This window comes from Embiotoca jacksoni, unplaced genomic scaffold (assembly GCF_022577435.1).
Source record: "Embiotoca jacksoni isolate LCO1_2020_lvr unplaced genomic scaffold, fEmbJac1.0.p SCAF_48, whole genome shotgun sequence".
Classification (NCBI taxonomy): domain Eukaryota; kingdom Metazoa; phylum Chordata; class Actinopteri; family Embiotocidae; genus Embiotoca; species Embiotoca jacksoni.
In genome coordinates this window covers 2,088,455-2,103,877 of record NW_027185401.1, presented here as the reverse complement: position 1 = coordinate 2,103,877, position 15,423 = coordinate 2,088,455, and the positions used below count along the sequence as shown (strand labels likewise).

The 15,423-nt window shown below is 39.1% G+C and overlaps 1 long non-coding RNA gene across 1 annotated transcript; it reads right to left on the bottom strand.

The window, feature by feature from the left end:
• Positions 1-4,653: 4,653 nt before the first annotated feature.
• On the bottom strand, positions 4,654-6,277 carry LOC138210821 (uncharacterized). The gene is made up of 3 exons (XR_011179285.1): positions 5,980-6,277; positions 5,622-5,672; positions 4,654-4,745 (listed from the first exon to the last, which is right to left on the bottom strand). It is a non-coding gene; the product is annotated as an uncharacterized lncRNA (long non-coding RNA).
• Between the last annotated feature and the right edge of the window lie 9,146 nt (positions 6,278-15,423).

The following is a 15,423-nucleotide window of genomic DNA, read 5'->3' as shown; positions in this document are numbered from 1 at the left end:
CAGATGAAGCAGGTTGACCCACAAAGTCAGACCCACCCCCACCTCCCCCACCAGCAGCCCTCGTCTCTGTGCCGGTCTGAATGGGATCAAATGCCTGCAGCAGGTTCAACATCTGGTGCAAAGACCGAAAACAGGACGGTGTGTAGGCGGCGCGCGACCCCCCCCCCCCCTCCCTCACCTCCCTGTCAACGTCCAACTGGATGTTTTTTTTTTTTCCTCTTCCTGACACTGATAAAGGTTGTTTCTCTGCATCCGTTTGTCGTCTTTAGTAACCAGCAGCCAATGAAACCACAGCCTCTCTCTCTCTCTCTCTCTCACCACAGGGTCACATGACTCTGCCATCCTGCTCGCTCGCCCACAGCTTGAGTTCCCTGTTGATTCACTATCACCTCTCTCTCTCTCTCTCTCTCTCTATCACCTCGAGGTGTCCGCGTTCGAGGCTCCATTCGTTGCTTTTGCAGTTATTCCGTTAAAAAAAAAAAAAAAAGTCACATCTTTGCACAAATACGAGTCGGGTATAAAATCACCGCGTTCACTTTTTCCCCGTTTAATTATTTTGTCCGCATCCTAAAGTCTCGGACACGGCAGCATTAAAGACAGGATAATCGATTAAATGAGGGTTTAGAGGGCTCTACTGGTAGTATAATGGAATATGATATTCACAATTGTGTTTTCATTGGCGTTTAATCACCTGAAATGGAGGATCGTTGTGGTTTCGGCCCTTCGTATCTACATAAAGGAGCGGGTCCCTCTTCCACTGAGCTGCCATGTTTCTACGGCAGCTCAGAAGGGACAAACCACACATGGATTCTATAGAAGGGATTTTGTGAGTTTCAATTCAATTTATAGTTTTATTTTATGGCGTAAAATGACCAAATAAAATGGTCCCAACATTTTACGAATACAAAAAAGATGTTAATAAAATATGGGAAATATTAAAAACAAAAAAGTGCTAAGAAGAACAACTTCATTAAAATATCTATGTCAAAACGTTTTTAAAAGCCGTTCCTGTCTGAACAAGCCAAAAATATTCTTCATGACCCTAATGGAAAACTTTTCAATTATGAAATTGAGGTGCACGGCAAGAGGGATGTTGCATGGAAAATTTATATCAGAAACCTCTGCGTCAATAATAAATGCTAAAAGGTGTTTTTGTTCCAAGTGATTCTTTTTACAAATGGTCTAAAGCTTTCCCCATTATCAGCGTAATGGGTTAAAATATGACCTCGAACACCCAGAGGGATCCTCTTCAAGCTGCTAATGGCAAACGGATAGTTAAAAAATATGAATACCAATATGTCGATGTTAAAGGATGTGTGAAAACAAAATGCAAATGCCTGGAGAGCACAGCAAGTGGATGTTTTGAGGTCATATTGGTCTGCGGGGGTCTTTAAATTTCAGGAAAAAAAAAATCCAAAATCAATAAATAATTAAAAAAATAAAATGAAAAATACTTGCTGGCGAATATTTTACATAAAACCTTTTTCATATCGGCAGCAATGTGAATTTGCAACGGTTTATCAAAAAATAAATATAACATAAGATTCTATGACTCTAAATTGCCTGTCAATCAAACAGACACTTTCCCAAACATAACACTTTTTGAGGCCTAAAATCAAATTTAACGATTGAATATTTTTTCAGATTTCACCGCCAGAGAGAAATAAAGCATTTCCGCATCTGCCTTTTATATATTTTTCAGATGCGGAAGCTACGTCCTTCTTTGACATACAGTCTACGGTTGAGACAACACAATTGAATAAAAAAATACAACTTTTTTTTCTAAACCATAACCAGCTTTGTGCGTTTTGCTCGCCACTCATCCACCCCAACCACAGCCTGCTGACTAAAACATCATAGACGACTGTAAAACCCACTTTTCCGCTTTTCAAACCCGGAGACTCCGCCCCCTTTTTTTTAAACACACTCTACGGTTTATCATCACCCCCCCCCCCCCCTCGGTTTGGTGCTCGGGCCCTAAAGATGGCAGACCAGACGACTACCGTAACACTCAAACCTGAGTGTGTGTGCATGTCTGGTTTTTTTTGTTGTTGCCTTCGGGCGAAGCGGTAATTCAAACGCGCGGCACTCACAGAATGACCGGCCATCAATCTGGGAACAGAAAAGGGGTTCAAAGATTCAGGTAAACAAACAGGACGGAGGATTTCCCGTCCGATACACATATCGATTTCGCGAGTAAATAACGAGACGGGAGCAACGAGCGGCTACGAAGCGTTCGGATATAACGGCGGTACAGTTGCACGTTTGTCTCCGGGTCGGCGTTTCAGAGGCGTCTCCGCAGCTTTTACGAGCCCGTCGCCCGAGGCTCCACATTCACCGGCTGGAATTCAGTTTGAAAGAACAAGCTGAGACAGCGAGGGGCTCACCGGCCCCGCTGCTCCTCCACAGCTCCTCGCCTCCTTCTACAGACCTCCACTGTTCCTTTTTTTTTTTTCTTTTTTTTTTTGGCCCCCAGACCTCCTTGTCCTCCTTCTCCTCCTCCTTCTCCCCCTTCTCCTCCTCCTCGTAATACTACAGCATCTATTACAAGTACTACTACTACTGCTGCTACTCAGACACTACTAACAATACTACTACAAGCACTACTGCAGTTACTATAAGCGCTACTGCTGCTACCAATATTACAAGTACTGCTGCTGCTACTACTAGTAATATTACAGCATGTACCACAAGTACTACTACTGCAGCTACTACAAGTACTACTACTGCTGCTACTCAGACACTACTAACAATACTACTACAAGCACTACTGCAGTTACTATAAGTACTACTGCTGCTACCAATATTACAAGTACTGCTGCTGCTACTACTAGTAATATTACAGCATGTACCACAAGTACTACTGCAGCTACTACAAGTATTACTACTGCTGCTACTCAGACACTACTAAAAATGGCACTACAAGTACTACTGCAGCTACTATAAGTACTACTGCTGCTGCTACTACTAAAAGTACGACTAATGCTACTACTGCCGGTACTACGAGTACTACCACCACAAATACGACTACTGCTGCTGCTAAAAAAAAAAAACTCTTTTTCCACGATGCACACTACAAGTTCAAATTCGAGGCCCGAGAATCCAAACGAGAAGTTTGAGGTGAAGAAATGCCGACGTGAAGTTTTTAAAAGTGCTCCAAAAGTTTGGAAATTCGGCAGCCGGAACAAACTCTCGCGATGAAGATCATTTCAGTCGTTCCAAAGGTCCGGAGAAGCCGCATCACGGATCCTGGTGCGAGATGGAGTCTGCATTCACTTCATTGTTTTCGTATTCATTGCTGGGGACAATAGAGGCAGTTTGAAGCTTCTTCCCTTTTCTAAGATCAGCGGGTGATAATTGACCACTTCCTTCTCACTCCACACCAAAAAAAAAAACCCTTTACTTTAAAAAACTTGCAGCCTTCAGCTCCAAACGCCGTCGAGTCGAGAGACGTCACTTGGGGGCGTTTATGTGACTCGGCTCCGGCTCCCGACAAACCGACGACCCTTTTAACCCTCCTGCTGTCCTCGGGTCAAAATGACCCGCAGCTGTGTTCAACCAAGTTCCATTTTATTTCTATATTTTTTTAATATTTTTTGGGATCGTTGGTGATCATTCTTTAAAGAAACCCTTCACGGCCTCCTCGTCACCAATGATCCCCAAGTCCCAAGTTCTTTATCAGCGTATTTATCAGGATAATGATACTGATATTAAAAATTCATCCTTCGCTAAAAATATGTTTAGATCACGGTTTTCTTTTCAATCACTTTTTCTGGAGCTTTTGATCAGATCACTCGATCTTCATCGGAAGGTGGACTTTAGAAATTTGCAAACTTTCAAAAACCCTTCAGAGACTTTTCATCTCCGCTGTCTTAAAAAAATTTGAGGTTCAAAGTTCACACTTAAAAAACAATCTTTAATTGAAGGCTCATGTAGTCTCTTGCTGTTCTGTGCTTTTTATATACAGATAAACAACACTTTTATGAATGAACTTTTTTAAACCAGTTTACAGTTTAAAGAAAAAAAATTAATAATGACACCGTAAGTTATAAGCACTAAATATTTAACGCAAATTAAAATGACGATGAGTAAAACGACATAAAATCAGCCGTATAAAACCAAATTAGGACTCCGAGACTTTCTCGTGAATGAAGCCACCACCCGAGGCTAACAAACATCCGAGGTATCAGCAAACATGTAGAGTTAATTAAGTCTTTATTTATTCTCAATCCAAAATGCAAGCTGCTTCACAGTTAAAAGTCCTGGTCTACACCCAAAGGAAAAAAAACAACAACACATCCGACTTTTAAAGAGAACAGCTGTTTTGTTTATGAGCGGTTGAAACAGACAGGGTTTTGTTTTTTTTTCTGTTTTATGTCCTACAAATCACTCTTCCGCACAACACCGTCTCCAGTTTGTCCCGCCGAGGCGTCACCTGCCTTTTGTGCCGGCTGCAATAGCGTGAAAAGAGGAATCGGTGTTTGTGAGGGACTTTAAGAGGCCTGCAGCTAACAGCTCGTAACAAAAGGAGTTGTTTGGTCCAAACCCTCGTTGGGGGTGGGGGGGCTGCCGGTGGGGGGTGGAAGAGTGGAAGGGTGGAGGTGTTTGAGGAAAGGGGGTGAGACGGGGGGGGGGGGGGGGGGGGGGGGGGGGTTGATTGCCTGTACTCAAATGATTGCTCCGGGCGATCCAGCCACATGAAGGTCTGCTTGGTGACGGCAGGTAGAAAAAGTGTAAATCTGCACCTGAGAGCAGGAAAAGAAAAGAAAAAAAGAGTCTTTACTATCATCTAGTGGCAGCTGGAGGGAACTGCAACCACAATGTGTCCCTTCTGTCACCCCCCCCTTGAGATCTCCCTTCAGTAGAAAAAAAACTCCCCTCCAACCAGGAAGATGTCAATTTGTTGATTGACGTGTCGTTGACAGACAGCTGGTACAACAAACTTGCTGGTGGGGATTTTTTTTTCCGGCAAAACCCCCGCGGCGTGTAATTTAGGCGGGGAAAAACGAGCTGGCATGGAAGAGCTGGATTTCGACACCGCTAAACCCTCGTGGCCGGCTTGACCTGGTGGCCGTTTGTGGTACTGCAATTATAAAGTCCAATAATTTCAAACATGCTCCGTAAAAGGCACAATATGGCAGACAGAAGTTAACGTGGAAGAAATTGCCGCAGTCGCCCAGACCACGATAAAGTAAAAGTCAACGTGGGTTTTCCCACAATCAATCAATCACAATTAATGTAAACAATCACCATGGCGACAATCGAGGTGGGGGGGGGGCACTACTTTGCTGATTCTGCGATCACAGGTGGGACAAAACTCGTCATCTGCAACCGTCCTCTATATTTCGAGCGTTTTCCAGGGACGTTACAGTCACGGGACTCGTTTCCGTGTAGTTCCCACGTCACATCTGTATACCGCCTCCACAGCGCCCCTCGCTGGTCAATGTGTATATTGCGCCCTACGTGTCTACGCGTCGTTTACGTGCCTTAGACTCTTTTAAAGACGCTCGCAGACACCTGAAAGCCACAAAAAACTTAGAAGTCACGTCTTGTATGTTTAACAGGAGTCGAAACTGAAAATGACAAAACCGCGGTTTAAGCCACTGGAGTGCTTCGCTCACCATCACATCTGAGTTTTGAGAAACTCTGTAGCTTGAGGTGACGGACGGCAGCTGAAAAGGGACCAAAACAAAACAGGTCAAAGCTGACAGACAGACAGACAGACAGACAGACAGATACTTTATTAATCCCCAAGGGGAAATTCTTTCGCTATAGCAGCATTTATAGATACAGGAAAGAAATAAAATAATAGTAAAAAATATTCAATATAAAAATGCACAGTTATATATATATATATATATACATATATACAATTATATTGTATTTGAATATTTGAATCAATAAAAACACCTTTATAGTATTTTAACGCAAAATTAACCAAACAAAGAAAAATTTCAAAATTTCAAAAATTGAACTTACGAAAACGCCCTCCGTGTTTAGCGTCGAGATCTCGTTGCAGGAATCCATCGGTCTCAGTTTGTGTTGTGAATCTTCTCTCTTTCCCAGTGAGACAACAAGCCTTTATCTGCCCAGCTGAAAGACCCGGTTACTGAATGGGAATGATGGGAAAAGATAATGCGCCCTTCTCTGCACAATTACTGATGAACTGTAGAGCTGTTGTGGAGCCGAGCGCTGCAGCTACTCATGCATGTGAGCGGGGAGGTCCACGCTGGTTTTTCCCAGAGCTGCAGCCGACGGTGCCTTCAGGTCACGTGGGAAGAAGCGGGACAAACAGGACCCCCCCCTCCTTTCCCGTTTTTTTTTCCAGTCAAATCCTCATTTTACTAGAGAGACTTTATTGGCTTTTACAAAATATTGAACTTAGAGAGGACGAATGAAACGTGACGCAATCGAGGAAGTAAACAAAGGCTCTGCGATTGTTTTACGGCTCCACGTGACATTTTTCAACGAACATTCATGATCCTCAGAGGATGAATCTTACAGATTTTGGTGATCCTTTGAGTTTTTTCCCCCTCTAGCGCCACCACGAGGTTCACATTTGTGGGGTTTTTTTTTAAGCTTTTTCCTGATTTCTGATCGTTCTCTTCTTCTTTATACAAGTTTTTTTTTAACTTCTCTCCGGCTCGTTCTCGGAAGAGAAACCGGTGTTTGGTTTCTGTAACCTGCCCATTTTAATTAGTGCCGCCTGATGATCATATTGCAGCTTTTGTCTTCCTTCCAATAACGTTTGAAATCACTTTTATTTTGAAATAATTCATGAAAGTTCATTCATTCAGTGAAAAATCATCGTAAAAGTGGCTTTAAGTCGTCCGTGTGATTGATAACGGTGTTGCTGTCGGTGTTAGTGCAGCATCAGTGATGCCGACATCGGTAGCATTAATATTTTAACCCGATCTCTGCCGATGTCGAGTCTCTGGAGGTCAGCAGGTCAAACTGGGGCGCCGACCTCGTTATGATACGGCTCGACTGAGCATGCTCAGTCCGGTCTACGCACACACACACACACACACACACACACACACACACACACACACACACACACACACACACAGTCAGACAGATGTCCCAGGCTGCAGCTCGAGCCCATTAGCCGTGTTTAATTATTGATCTCTATAGAGTTCTCCAGCAGGCAGATGGAGAGGGAGAGACACACACACACACACACACACACTATACACTCACTTATGTGTTATGATGTCATCAGTCGTTGTGTGTACTTCTCTCCAATAATCTCATCAGGACAATGAGTCCGGCATCTTGTCGGAGGTCTGAGACTAAAAATATTTCAATCCAGTCTCTGGTTTGTGAAAAATGACTAGATTATTTTAAAAGAAGGATTAAGTTGCAGTTGAAAATACACCTGGAAAAAAAATTAAAAAAAAAATAAAAAAAAAATCTATTTATGAATAAATATCCAGTGGTTTACCTGCTGCATGTGATGACAAACAATAACGGCAATCAACTTGAAAGAGAGAGCAGCGTCCAATCCTGTGGTTTGAATTTAGTGGTGGGCGGGGCTTCATTGTGGTTCACTATCAAATACAAATACATAAATTCAATAAACACAACTAACCGCAACACAGCTGTTCCCTTCCCTTTACTTAGATTTTTTTTTTTTTTTTGCTTTGTTTACATGTTTTTAATATTTCTCCAAAATGTTCAATATGCATACCTTAGCAATATTATTGCATATTTTTGAATTTATTATATGTAATTAAGCACATATTTTTGGGGGGATATTACTTTTTTATGTCATCAATCAATAATTTTTTGGGGGTATTTTTATGATTTTTTTTTAAATGTTTGGAATATTTAAAAAAAAAAATTATTGAGATTAATCTCACTCTGGTACTTTTACATATAAATTATATTATATAAAAATATACTTCACAACTTGAATCCATTTTTCTGTCACCTCGACGTCGGGTCCTTTAAGTTGTGTGACTTTTTTTTTTTTTTTTTAATCGTCCTCTTTTTTTGTCGTTATTTTTGTTTTCCTTGTATTCTGTTTGCACATCACCGCTTTTAAACTTCATGTTTTGAAAACGAGTCGGTGAAGTGACGAGCTTCTGTCTGTGCTTCAGTCAATGTTCAAGCCTCTGCCTCCATCTGCTGGCAGCAGACAGACGGACATCACGCTGCGCAAAACAGCTGTCCAACAGCTGTCCAGAGACGAAAGGCGCTTCTGACATGTTTTAGTCTCGAGTTCAAACATTTATACTTTCTGTTCAAGTGTCATGCACGAGGAGCTTTCATTATTTGACAGCTTTAGTAGGTTTTAAGAAGAATAATGTAGTTTTAAAGTACTCTTAAAGCTCAGTGTTTCCAGATGTGTTCGTCTTGTGACCCCTGGCAGTAAAATCAGAAGCCTGTTGGACCTTTTACGCCTGTTTCTTCTCCTGTTTTTTTACTACTTTGAGGTCATTCACACCATCGTCTTCCTCGCTGACTGACGGAATCAGCTGAATCATCAAATCTGCACGATGTTTACACGGAGATGAAAACACGACATGATGCGCGACCTGAGTTTGTAATCGCCTGCTGGGAAACTGTTTATGAGGAGCTCGACTGGTCTGAGGTGACCCCCTTACATCTACCTGGTGACCCTTTGGATGGGCCCGCGCCTCAGGTTGAGAATCACAGGACCAAACCAGCTGACTCCACCAGTAAAATGCTGCTGAAGCTGTGATGCATGAGGATTAATGGTGTTATTTATCATATCAGGAAGGCCTTCTTTTTTTAAATTTTACTGTCAATTTAACTCTAATTAAACATCATTGTTATTAAATAATATATTAATATTTTTGTGGAGCTTGTGGGGGGGGGGGGGGGGGGGGATCAACCTGGTATCACAAGCCAAAGCGTGAAATAGACACGCCCATCCACTACAGCAAAAAAATAAAAACGTGAGATAGCCACGCTTTGACTTGTCCAGGCGTGAAAGTTACACGTTTTCCTGCAGTGGAGTAAAATTAAACCTGAGTCATGTGATTTACAAGGACATGAAAGTTTTTTTTGCAGAAACACTTGTTTGGGGGTTAAAAAATAAGCACATGATTACATTTTCCCCCAAATTTAGGAATAATTTAAGGAAAATCCCTTTTTTATAGTTTGGGTTAACCTTTTGAAAAAAAAATCTATGAAATTCTTTGTTTGCCATTCAACTATTTTATCAATATTCATTTATTTTCTGTATTTATTTGAAGTTTTTAGATTTTATATATATTTTTCTAAAATTGTTAAAGGTGAAAGGAGGTTTAGTAAAGTAAGAATCTCATTATTCAGCTTAACCGCCTGCGTTTGTTTGTTTTTTTACTGTGCACGCGACAATAAAAATCTCTTAAATCTCTAAGAAAGAATGAAAATCCACTTTTTGTTGTTGTTGACGCATCTTCTTCTCTCGTTTTTGAGTCAGGAGCCGAGAAACAGAAACTGTCTTTTGTTTTCTTTTCTGTTTCTCATGAAATCTGGTGAGTTCAGCACATAGTTCAGGAAATAGTCCATTTTTGTTTGTTGTTTTGGGCATTTTTCCGGAGACAAATTATCCACTTTCTGTGAGTCTTCAACTGTGCTGCCGGCCATTTTTTGGGGAGTGGTCGGGGATGTCTGTGCTCTGTCTCTACTTCCCCTCGTCCGGGGACACGACAGATGGTTTTCCTAGTTAATTATCATTAAATATTAATAACTCAATGTGAGCCTTTTTTTTTTTTTTAAGTGTCTGTATACAGCATATATGCTCTTCTTTTTATGGGGTTATTTATAGATGGAGAAAACAAAGAAAGAAAATACATATTTACTTGCTATTTAACTTTATAATTAAATCATTAAACCATCTCATCTTTTAATAATTTGTTATTGGCTTATTTTTTTTGTGTGCATTTAATGGACAAAACACTGTATTGATGTTGTTGTTCTTCCAATTACTTAATATGATTTGTTTTGTATTAGCATTCATAATCTTTGCATGATTTGTCTGAATATTCATTTATTGCAATTTTATAGGTTGTTTACTTTCTTTACTTGTATTGAATAACTTGAAGCTGTTCTTTTTTTCTCATTAGTAACAACTAGAAGTTTTTATTAAAGTCAGAACTGTCACGTGATTCAAGTTAAATAGATTTAATGAAGCTCTTATGATATTGGACAGTAAAGAAGTAGCAGTAGTACTACATGTATTACTGCAGGCTGAGGCTGTATTAAACCCTGTTGTGTTACTCTGCTGCCCTCTGGTGGCCAACACCCAAACAGCACATTATTCTTGTTATAACATTGTTTTTGTTTTCTTATTGGCCAGATAATGAGGGTTATAAAGTTCTTAGCTAAATAATGATGTTCTGCATGAATGCTTATGAAAGAATACTTTATGTCCAGTTTTACAGATTCTTGATGAGAAGACGATTTGTAGGGAACAAAGACAGTAATTTTGAGAAGTACAAATTTGATTAAAAATCTATTACAATATTTTAACTAATAAGTACATGTAATTAAATATATTTCGGAGAGTTTTTGTTTTGTATTTTAAGTGCCTATACATTAGAATTATATATATATATATATATATATGTATGTATAGATAGCTACACATATCGCTACATATTTTTTAAATATTTTATTTCATTATTTTTCATTTTACTGACAGTTTCTATAATTGCATTCTTTTTCATGGATTTTTTTTTTTAATTTTTCATACTTTATTCCTTCATTTTATTTTAATATATCTTTTTTTTTTTTTTTTTTTTCCTCCACAGGTGTTTCTGTAGTTGTTGCTTATAAATCAACACAAGTTTTCATCACTTTTATCTTTGGCACGGTGTTTGTATGTTGAGAGCTGGAACCACAGAGTTTTATATCGCCGCAAAAATGTGTTTTACTAAATTAGGATTTTACATGGAGGACTTTTACTCGTAACTGGGTATTTTGACACTTGATATTTTTACGGACGTGTATTTCACGTACTAAGAAATGTGATGTAAATATATTTTTTAAATTTCAAATCCTCGAGGTAGATTGAGACCACATTTTTCACAGATATTTGTATTTGATATTTGATTTTGAAATATTTGTCCTCTCGCACCATCAGCAGGTCAGTTTCAACTTTTCTATTTAAGTATCTAAAATTTTTGTAAAGACATTCATGGTCCCCAGAGGATGAATCCCAATGACTTTTGTGTATCTCCCAATGTTTCCTCTAGCGCCACCACTTGGCTAAAGTTTTTAATTATCTAATAAAAAAATCTTGACATCCAGTTGGTAGATTGGGACTAAATTTTGTATGGTTATTCGTGATTCCCAGAGGATAACTCTGAATTACTAGTCATTTTCTGACTTTTATTCAAGCACCACTCGTACGTCAAATTTTTCACTTATCCAGCGAAGCATCTCACTATCTACTGTATTAATAAAAGTTTGATATAGACATTCAACATCCCAAGAAGATGAATCCCTAGCACTTAATCCACTGACGCCACCAGCTGACCAAAGTATTTACTTATAGTGAAACATCTCAACGTTGACTCAGTATATTAGGACACAATTTGGTGCAGACGTTCATGGTACCTAGACGATGAATCCCGAATTACTTTTACGATCTCCTGATTTTTCCTTTAGCACCACCACTTGGCCAAAGTTTTTACTTTGATAATAAAAAAATAATCTCACTTTCTAGTTGATAGATTGGAACATAATTTGATATGCAAATTCATGGTTCCCAGAGGACGACTCTCAATTACTTCTGACCTCTCCTCTAGCACCACCCACACGTAAAGGTTTTCACATGTTCACAGAAGCACCTCAGGATGTGCTTAATAAATTAAGTTTCGGAACAGACATTCATTGTTACCAGAAGATGAATCCAAAGCATTTGTGTAATCCCCTGACATTTTCCTGGCGCCAACGTGCTGGCCAACATTTTTACTTATCGAGTGAAATAGCTTGATATCACCTCGATAGATGAAGACGAACTTTGATGCAGACATTCATGGTACCCAGAGGATGACCATAACAATTGTGTTACCTCATTCGTCAATAGATAGTGACTTCACAGACATTTATTTAAAAGAAAATCTTTCAGATTCTTACTTTAAAAAAAAAATATATATATATTTTTGCCATGAAAAAGTTGAGAATACATCATTATACAAGTAAAAAGACAGAAACAACCATCCTAAAAATTCAGAGCTTAAGATATAAGTCAAATAAACCAAAACCATATTTTAAATCTAAATAGAGTTTTTTCAGCATAGCTCAAAAGTGTGCCGTCATATTTATTCAGGCTCTAACTGTGTAATGACAGAAAGACCGTTGAGGCCTTCAGCATCAAGCCTCAACCTGAACCAGACTAACGCCAATTCTCGCCCCGCCATCAAACATTTCCAATTCCATTATCGGGTCTGATTTAAGCTGGAAATGATGCATCAAGAGCAGCTGCGCTAAAGAAAGAAGCATCAGGAAAAAAAAACAAGAGAGCCGTGTTTTAAACATCCTGAGCTCTAAAGACTTCAACCCTCACAGACTGATTTCACCTGGAAGAAGAACGTATATTAATGCATTTCATACCGTTTATAGAGACACACACATCACAAAGTCCTTCAAAGAGTCACTTGTCCAAAGTTGATCATTTTGGCCTTACAACTTGCAGCTGTTACCGATTTTATTTCGAGATTATTTTTTTGGAGGTGGGGGGGAGGGGAGGAGTTGGTGGAAATTAAAATAAATAGCTTTGGATTTAAGAGATTAAGGCAATGTTGACGTTGTAAATTTACATTTGGACACTGTAGTCGTATGAGGGTTTAGAATATTATGAGGATATAACACCATCCATTAAATTTGACTTCATGAGGCATCCTGCTTGTCTGTGGACGACGGCATCGATCATGAACTGCAACATCTTTGGTTTAACGTCTGACCAGAGACTCTTGTTGAATCTCTCTTCTGCTGTTTGTCCGGCGAAATCAACTGGGAAGGTCACGAAAACAAAAAGTCGGATGACAATTTTCTTTTTCTCCCTCTTTACTTTAAACTCGTCTGATACTTGTTGAAGCCTGAAACCAATCTAACACGTCTTTGTAAATGACATGAACAACCTTTGGAACACAAACCAAAGCAAGCTCCAGAATGAACCTTTTTTTTCTGCCTGAATAAGCTCAAATACGACAACTTCATAGTTACGCAAACATTATTCCAGACGAGAATATTACTGGAAGACATTTACAGAGATTTAGACACTTATAACTAGCTAGAAATAGACCCCGCTAGCCCTGCTTCTCAAGAAAACTACAGCTAGCCTAGCGGTTCAGAAAACTACATCTAGCTAATGATTAAAAAAAACTACAGCTAGCCTAACGCTTAAGAAAACTACAGCTAGCATGACGCTTCAGAAAACTACAGCTAGCCTAACGCTTCAGAAAACTACATCTAGCTAATGATTAAGAAAACTACAGCTAGCCTAATGCTTAAGAAAACTACAGCTAGCTAATGCTTAAGAAAACTACAGCTAGCCTAACGCTTAAGAAAACTACAGCTAGCCTAACGCTTAAGAAAACTACAGCTAGCCTAACGCTTAAGAAAATTACATCTAGTCTAATGCTTAAGAAAACTACATCTAGCCTAACGCTTAAGAAAACTACAGCTAGTCTAACGCTTAAGAAAACTACATCTAGTCTAATGCTTAAGAAAACTACATCTAGCCTAACGCTTAAGAAAACTACAGCTAGTCTAACGCTTAAGAAAACTACAGCTAGCTAATGATTAAGAAAACAACAGCTAGCCTAACGCTTCAGTAAACTACAGCTAGCCTAACGCTTAAGAAAACTACAGCTAGCTAATGATTAAGAAAACTACAGCTAGCCTAATGCTTAAGAAAACTACATCTAGCCTAATGCTTCAGAAAACTACAGCTAGCCTAACGCTTCAGAAAACTACAGCTAGCCTAACGCTTAAGAAAACTACATCTAGCCTAACGCTTCAGAAAACTACATCTAGCCTAACGATTAAGAAAACTACAGGTAGCCTAATGCTTAAGAAAACTACAGCTAGCCTAATGCTTAAGAAAACTACATCTAGCTAATGATTAAGAAAACTACAGCTAGCCTAACACTTCAGAAAACTACAGCTAGCTAATGATTAAGAAAATTACAGCTAGCCTAACGCTTCAGAAAACTACAGCTAGCCTAACGCTTCAGAAAACTACAGCTAGCCTAATGCTTAAGAAAACTACATCTAGCTAATGATTAAGAAAACTACAGCTAGCCTAGTACTTCAGAAAACTACAGCTAGCTAATGATTAAGAAAACTACAGCTAGCCTAATGCTTCAGAAAACTACATCTAGCTAATGATTAAGAAAACTACAGCTAGCCTAATACTTCAGAAAACTACAGCTAGCTAATGATTAAGAAAACTACAGCTAGCCTAACGCTTCAGAAAACTACAGCTAGCCTAACGCTTCAGAAAACTACAGCTAGCCTAACGCTTCAGAAAACTACAGCTAGCCTAACGCTTAAGAAAACTACATCTAGCCTAACGCTTCAGAAAACTACATCTAGCCTAACGATTAAGAAAACTACAGGTAGCCTAATGCTTAAGAAAACTACAGCTAGCCTAATGCTTAAGAAAACTACATCTAGCTAATGATTAAGAAAACTACAGCTAGCCTAACACTTCAGAAAACTACAGCTAGCTAATGATTAAGAAAATTACAGCTAGCCTAACGCTTCAGAAAACTACAGCTAGCCTAACGCTTCAGAAAACTACAGCTAGCCTAACGCTTCAGAAAACTACAGCTAGCCTAATGCTTAAGAAAACTACATCTAGCTAATGATTAAGAAAACTACAGCTAGCCTAGTACTTCAGAAAACTACAGCTAGCTAATGATTACGAAAACTACAGCTAGCCTAATGCTTCAGAAAACTACATCTAGCTAATGATTAAGAAAACTACAGCTAGCCTAATACTTCAGAAAACTACAGCTAGCCTAACGCTTCAGAAAACTACAGCTAGCTAATGATTAAGAAAACTACAGCTAGCCTAATGCTTACGAAAACTACAGCTAGCCTAATGCTTCAGAAAACTACAGCTAGCCTAATGCTTCAGAAAACTACAGCTAGCCTAACGCTTCAGAAAACTACAGCTAGCCTAATGATTAAGAAAACTACAGCTAGCCTAACACTTCAGAAAACTACATCTAGCTAATGATTAAGAAAACTACAGCTAGCCTAACGCTTCAGAAAACTACAGCTAGCCTAATGCTTCAGAAAACTACATCTAGCTAATGATTAAGAAAACTACAGCTAGCCTAACACTTCAGAAAACTACAGCTAGCTAATGCTTCAGAAAACTACATCTAGCTAATGATTAAGAAAACTACAGCTAGCCTAACACTTCAGAAAACTACAGCTAGCTAATGA